The 5,731-nt window shown below is 31.8% G+C and overlaps 1 long non-coding RNA gene across 2 annotated transcripts; it reads left to right on the top strand.

The window, feature by feature from the left end:
• The first annotated feature begins 1,350 nt into the window (after positions 1-1,350).
• Positions 1,351-4,414, top strand: LOC103503416 (uncharacterized). 2 transcript variants are annotated; one of them, XR_007823737.1, is made up of 4 exons: positions 1,351-1,795; positions 1,986-2,422; positions 2,656-2,792; positions 3,357-4,414. It is a non-coding gene; the product is annotated as an uncharacterized LOC103503416 (long non-coding RNA). The 2 variants fall into 2 exon arrangements; XR_007823736.1 differs by lacking the exon at positions 2,656-2,792.
• The last annotated feature ends 1,317 nt before the right edge of the window (positions 4,415-5,731 follow it).

Below are 5,731 nucleotides of genomic sequence, written 5' to 3'. Positions count from 1 at the left end.
CAAAAGTCAAGTTGTTTCAAACAAAATTAAGGTTCCTTGGTTTCGATATTGATCAAGGAATTATTAAACCTATCCAAAGATATTAGATTTTCTGGATAAGTTTCCTGATGAAATCCAAGATAAGACTCAGCTGCAGAGATTTCTTGGATGTGTAAATTATATCGGAGATTTTATTAAAGACCTCCGGACAATCTGTCTGCCACTTTATGACAGACTAAAAAAGAACCCAAAACCATGGATGACTGAGCATTCTTGAGCAGTCCAATCAATCAAATCCTTAGCCAAAGGCATTCCATGCTTATCGCTTATGGATGAAAAAACCAAGATAATTGTCGAAACTGATGCTTCTGAAAAAGGTTACGGCGAAAATGGTGGAGCTATTTTGGCCTAACCCCTGAGATCTTCCATGTTGAAGTCCAACGAGCATACCACCATTTCTCAACAAGCCTCTATTCGTCTGCACTTTCGCTAACGTATAAATTCTCTCTCTATTTTCAAGTGCCCTGAATTTTTTGCTGGAGTCACCAACTTTCATCTAGAGCCAAATTCAAAATCTTAGGAAAGATTTTGTTTGTCAAATGGTGGGATAAGTACGACTATTCCCACTTGAATGAATAACAAATAGCAAAATGGTTTAAAACCAATGCTCACCTCTCTCGAGAAGAAAAAATCAGTTTCTTCTCGCGAAGAACTCAATCATGACGTCAATCGCTGGAGCAAAGTCTGAGACCTCCAGGCGGTCATGGAAACAGTCGTCAACAATAATTCCGACGACAACAAACAAGATGACCTTGAAGACACAGTACTACAAAATATACTTTACTTGACACTAGGTATTTTTACATACTTGACGTTTTTGTTTAAAAAACGTCAAGTATTGACCATTTTAAAGGAAAAACGTCAAGTATAGTATCAAAAAAACGAAGTGTTCACGTAGTTTTCCGAATTATTTTATGGTAATCTTTACTTGACGTTTTTTTCGCGTCAAGTATAAAGGACATTTTACTTGACGCTTTATTCGCGTCAAGTATTACATACATTTACTTGACGCGAAAACAATGTCAAGTATAGTTAAAATTTTGATTTGATACTTTCAAAATTAATGTTTTAAAATGTGAAGTATAGAAATATAAAAATATAAAATATAAAAATATTTTTTATTTCTCTCATTCTATTAAATAAACTTATTAAGATAAATTTATAAAATAAACTTACTAAAATAAAATAAATTTATTAATACAAACCTATTAAAAAAAATTTATTAAAAATTACTTTAGTGAAAAAAATTATTAAAAAAAAAATTATTAAAATAATTAAATTATTTTTATTAAAAATTATCCTCCAAACCTCTCATCTCCCTCATTTCCCTCCCAAAACCCTCAATCCCTTCATCTCTATCTCCATCTCTCTCTATCTTCACCAGCCGCCCACTACAACCCACGCAAGTACTCCATCGTCAGTCACCATAGCCACACAAACTCCACCATCGGCAACCATAGGCACATAAACTTCCGTCGCCAGCGACCATAGTCTCAATTTTTGGACGGCATCTCTAGACGCTATGAGCTTCAGACGGTATCTCCAAATGCGACGGACTTCAGACAGCGACCTCGACGGGCTTTGGACGGTGAACCACAACCTTCTGACGGCGGCCCACGAACTTTCGACGGCGACCCACTGAAGTTCGATCGCGCCCACGGCCTTCTGACGGCGACCCACTGCAGTTCGATCGTGCCCACGGCCTTTTGACGGCGACCCACGGTGACTCCGACCCACATCTTCACCTTCATCGCTGGTAAATCTCATCTCCTCTATGCATTTGCTACATTTAACGCTCTTTGAACTCTTCCAAGATATTGAATCTCTCTTTCTTTGTTCACTTGAGACTTCATTTTTGGAGCGTTTGAAGGATTTAAATTTTAATAAACAACTATTATATTGTTTGTTTGTGTTAATATGTTAATATTTGTTGGAAAATGTTACAGTTGATCTAGTTGATAAATCCCATGAAGAGTATAATAGAAGTGTTTCAAACCCAAACAGCTCTTTATCAGGATTATTACCACTGAGGAGAGACCATGCAATAGCTGAATGCTTTGAGCCTAAATTGCAGGCCAAAAACCAAACTTCAGCCTAATGGCTTGAGATTGAACTCAAAAGGCACGTCTATTTCTCAAGTAACAAACAACTTTTCACGTAGTTTGTAAATTATTTTGACGACTATGATATTGATTCAGATGCTACTATGGAGAAAAGTGGATTGTTTGGTAGGAACTCTGGGAGAACTGAGAATCAGAAGTAGAATGGAACATTATCTAATAAAAACTTAGAGAAAACTAAGAGCCAGAATGAGAATGAAAAATCTGAAGAGGCTTCTGATTTGCTTCTTAACACTGCTACTGATCCAATGTTACTCATTGAAGTAATCTTTTACTCTCTCTATTGTTTTCAAGCTTTTTTTGTAGCAATACAATCAAACTAAATATGATGTCTTTCTTTAATATCCTGTCAAAAAAATTTGAAATCTCAATTTCAACTCCATGTATTTATTTTGTTTCTATTGAGTTCTTCTCTCACAAAATGTTGAATTGTATTGATAAATTAATAAGTTATCTTGCACGCCAATTATCATGCCAATTCAATCTAGTGAACTAGTTTGCAGGCTCTGAGTATAAATCTTCCTAATGGAATTTTGATTAAACTTTGAGGACTATGGATATTTACTGATATACTGAGAATGTAATTTGTTGACGGCATATTGGTGGACTCTGAAACTTCATGAAATTCAAGATGTGCGTATGCCTTATTATACTACGTATTGTTATAGTTATTGAAGCATTTCTAGGTATTGTTATAGTTATTGTTAAATTTTTATCTATGAAGGTTTTTGAAGGCTTATTCGTGAGTTATCTTGCCACATTTTTCTTGTAAATTGTATCTGCCTGCTTGTTTCAGCTATATCTGCATTTATATAGGGGGGGGGGGTTGCATATAAATTGGTATAGGGTGGCGATTGCATACACACTAGCTTAGCATAATTTGAAATACTGTAGTATTGTAGTTGTATTTAGAAATGACAGTTCTTTTCAAGGTAATTGTTGTAACTAATGTAGTTTAGAAATGTTGTATTTGGAAATGATAGTTCTTCTCAATTGCTGTATAAGTGAAAGATTAGAACACTAGAAACTTATACACCAAGAACTGTTGTCTTCTCTGCAAAGGAATTGAGTTACAAAGTTCTAAGTATGATCCCACTCAAATATTTCTTCACATAGTTGGACAATCTAAAATGATAGTTGCTGTTCATTCCATATTCTTCTATATATTTATTAATTTTTTATTGTCTTCCTCCATAGATGCCAACATGAATCTTGAGCTTGGAAGTGGAATTCTGATTGTTGTTCCAATTTCAAACGAGCATTCAGCTTATGGAAGCTTAATTGAGAACGCAATATAAATTGCAATTAAAGAAGCACGGTAAGAAATCCACAAGTCAAATTTGAAAATTTTCTAAACATATAAGGAGTATAACGTTGCAAATATTTGAACCTTTAATCGCTAAGCAAAGTTCTTAATGCATTAATTGTTGAGCTATGCCGAAACTCATCCACCAGTATATACACATTTTAGGGAGAAGAATATTGTGGAAAAGTTTTGATTTAGATTTAATAATGTGTTGAAACTTTTTTGTGTTTACTTTAAAAATCTCCAAGCTTTCATTCCTAGATAAGGTAAATCCATTTTATTTGAAGTTATTATTGCTCGAGTTTGTTTCTGATTTAATAATGTGCTGAAACTTTGTTATTCATTTACTTATATTTCACGTCCAAGTGTCATTCTAAACTCATAGTTTTGGAGCTTTCTTAGGGTGGCAAGAGGGTTCTTGAGCAAACTTCTAGTGCTGCATCACCTAACTCATGCTATAGATGTGGTGAACAAGGGCATTTTGCTCGGGAGTGTGCAGGTTCCACCAAGGTAGATAAAATAGCTTACATATTTGCTTGTTTTATTAGGAAAAAAGAAAATTTTCATTTTGTTATGAATTTATATCTCTTTTTGAAATGTTTTTTTTCTCTTGCTGTGAGAGGGAAAAGAAACCATCTTGGATGCACTTGGTGCTATTTCAACTGCTTGCCACAAATTAATTTCTATTGTAGATCCTGCCATGCCCAATGCCATTGTAAATCTGGTATCTTCCTCCTGCTCCAAGAAAGCAAAGAAATTTCGAAGCAATAGATGCAAGGGGATAGACTTTAGTTTTGGTATACAACACATGTTTTTGGTTATATAACATAGCTATTATTGTTGATTTTGGAATAGGCCACACATAGGAAATTTTAGTTGGTTATATTTGGATTGAAATTCTGTAATTGTTGATGACATTGTTGAGAAAAATGAAATTATTGTTGGTTTACTGGTTTATTTGTCATTTTATTGTGTTAACTACTGGTTGGAAAGGAATGTACCTAATGCATGACACAGAAAATAGAAAATTTGTATATTTAATATATTAATAAACAATATACATAACGTTAAATATATGACGAATTTTTAGTGTCAACTATACAATTTTACTTGACGTGTAAATAGTGTCAAGTATGCGATCTTACTTGAATCAAATATAATATTTTACTTGACGGTTTTTTAGTATCAAATATATAATTTTACTTGACGTGTAAATAGTGTCAAGTATGCGATCTTGACGGTAGAATACTTGACGTCAATACAATGTCAAGTAAAGGTATACTTGACGATTTATTAGTGTCAAGTAATGGTATACTTGACGTGTTTTGAATGTCAAGTAAAGGTATACTTGACGGTTTTTCAGTGTCAAGTAATCCGACTATACTTGACAGTCGATTACTTGACGCTTTTAAAAACGTCAAGTAAAGGTTTACTTGACACTGTATTAACGTCAAGTAATCCAATTTCTGTAGTAGTGACATCACTAATCTCTCAGATTCATCTGTCAATGATATTGATTTTGCAAATGATCCTTATTACAATTTCGATATTTCCGATACTTTTGGGTTTTGAAACCATTTTAAATTCTACTATTAATTTTAATTAAACATAAAATCATTAAAATTATTATAAATTAAAAAAAATGTCATTATTAATCATTAAATATATACATTAACTTAGTTGACACAAAAGAAAATGTACGGTAACTAGCCGCTATTATATTAGGTTGTATTTTTGAAAACTTTTATTTAAATTTAAAACATTACAAAAATAAATAGTTTATTATTTGATTAAATAAAAATTTTATTTTTTTTTTAATTAATACAAAGCAGAAAGGATTATATGGTCTCTAAGAAAGTGGCATTTCTTATAATTAATTAAAAATAAGAGAGAATAAAATTGTAAAAGAAAAAAAAAAACAAATTCATTGTTTAATATAACAATTATTTTAATTACATTTTAAATTTTAGTTCCTTCAGTGTTCTAATGACTTCATTATAAAAAATATTATTTGTAAAGTCTGCATTTTTATTAATTTTCAATTTACTTCTTATTTTAGGAAAAAATAATTTAATTTTTTAATCTAGTATTTATAATGAGATAAATGATTAATATTAAGTTTACTTGACATATTATTTAAGATATGAATGATATAACCTTATCTTTTCCTTATGAGTATTGTAAAAATGTTAATCGAAGAAAACTCAAAAATTTTACAAATTTAAATAGTGCTTTTGATATTGGGGAATTTGGAATTTTCCTTGTG

Source organism: Cucumis melo, chromosome 9, assembly GCF_025177605.1.
Source record: "Cucumis melo cultivar AY chromosome 9, USDA_Cmelo_AY_1.0, whole genome shotgun sequence".
Classification (NCBI taxonomy): Eukaryota; Viridiplantae; Streptophyta; class Magnoliopsida; order Cucurbitales; family Cucurbitaceae; genus Cucumis; species Cucumis melo.
This window is presented reverse-complemented; position numbering and strand designations above follow the sequence as displayed.